Genomic DNA, 1,977 nt, shown 5'->3' with positions numbered 1-1,977 from the left:
TCCTCTGGGAAAATTCCCAGTAGGGGGATAGCTGGTTTGAAGGGGATTTCCAGTCCTATTTTTTAAAGAAGTCTCCACGCTGATTTCCATAATGGTTGCACAAGTCTACATTCCCACCAGCAGTGGAGAAGGGTTCCATTTTCCCTGCAGCCTCTCCAACACTTGTTGTTGGGTGATTTCTTTATGATATGCATTTTTTCTGGGGTGAGATTGTATCTCAGTGTTGTTTTAATTTGCAATTCACAGATGGCTAGTGATGTGGAGAATTTTTTTCATATACTTATTCACTTCTTTAATTTCATCCTCTGAGAAGTGTGTATTCATCTCGGATGCCTATTTCTGCATTAGATCTTTAAATTTTAGAGTCCTAATATTTTATAGTTCTTTATAAATTGTACAGAGCAAACCTTTGTCTGAAGGCTTACAAGTCAATCTTTCTTCCCAGTTTTTGGATTGTCTTTTCAGTTTGTTGGCAATTTCTTTTGAAGTGCAAAATAAGAGGAGGTTCTTTCAAGTGTTTCCCGTGAGATTTGAATTTTGTTCATGAACACTTTTCCTACTCTTATATATTCAAGACGTCCTCCTATGTTCTCTTCCAGGAGATTTAGTGTTTCCACTTTAATGCTTATGCCTTTAATCTATCTTGATTTTAGCTTACTACAAGGTGATAGACTTGTGTCAAATTTTAGTTTTCAGCATACAGAGAGCCAGTTTATCTATCACCCATATCTTAAAGAGGCTGTCTTTCTTCCAGTAAGAATGTTTGACCCCTTTGTGGAATATAAGGTGGCTGAGTGTGTTCCTAGAGGCTTCTGCATATTCTAATCTACTCCATTGATCCTCGGGTCTATTTTGTTGCCAATACCAAGCTGATTTTGTCACATTAGGTTTGTAGTCTAATTTCAAGTCAGGAATTGTTATGCCTCCTGCCTTGTCTTTGTTGTTCAGGATAGCCTTTGCTATTCTAGGTCTTTTCTGGTTCCAAATAAATTTTAAGAATGATTTCTGTATGTCTGTGATGTATGGTGGTGGTAGTTTGATAGGCATTGCACGAAATCTGTACAATTTTGGGAGTATGGCCATCTTCACAATGTTGGTTCTTCCTATAAAGGAGCAGGGAATATCTTTCCATTTTCTGAAATCGTCTATGATCTCTTTTTTCATGGTATTGTTATTTTCCTTGAAAAGATCATTGACTTCCTTAGTTAGATTAGTTCAAAGATATTTCCTTAGTTCAATGATATTTCATTTTCCGCGGTGCTGTTGTAAAAGGTATTGTTTCTCTAATTTCCCTCTCATTGTGTTTGTTATGTGTAGAGAAATACTATTGACTTTTGGGCATTGGTGTTATCCTACTGAATTTGTGTATCAGTTCTAGTTGCTTCTTGGTGGAGCTTTTTTGGTCTTAGAAGTAAAGTATCATGTCATCTGCAAATAATGATAAATTAACTTCTTTACATATTCTTATTCCTTTTATTTCTTTGTATTGTCTAAAGGCTCTAGCTAATGATTGCAGAACTATTTTGAATAGGAATGGTGATAGAGGTCATCCGTGTCTTTTACCACATCTGAGAGAAAAAGATTTCAGTTTTTCCTCATTTAGCATTATATTAGCCTTTAGGCTGTCATTGATGGCTTTTATCAAATTGAAGTAGAGGCCTTCTATTCCAATTTTCTGTATGACTTTGAACATGAATGAGTGTTGGACGTTGTGAAAAGCCTTTTTCTGCACCAATTGAGATGATCATGTGGTTTTTAGATTTCACTCTATTGATATAGTGCATTACATTTATAGAGTTTTGAAAATTTAACCATCCTTACATCCCTGGGATGAATCCTACCTGTTCAGGGTGTATAGTCCTCTTGATGATTTGCTGTATTCTATTTGCTAGGATTTTATTTAGGATTTTTACAGCTATGTTCATGAGCTAGATTGGCCTGTTGTTCTCTTTTTTAGTTGCGTCTTTCCCTGGTTTT

Source organism: Octodon degus, unplaced genomic scaffold (genome assembly GCF_000260255.1).
Source record: "Octodon degus isolate 3935 unplaced genomic scaffold, OctDeg1.0 scaffold00206, whole genome shotgun sequence".
NCBI classification, from domain to species: Eukaryota; Metazoa; Chordata; class Mammalia; order Rodentia; family Octodontidae; genus Octodon; species Octodon degus.
Note: the sequence above shows the minus strand (reverse complement) of the source record.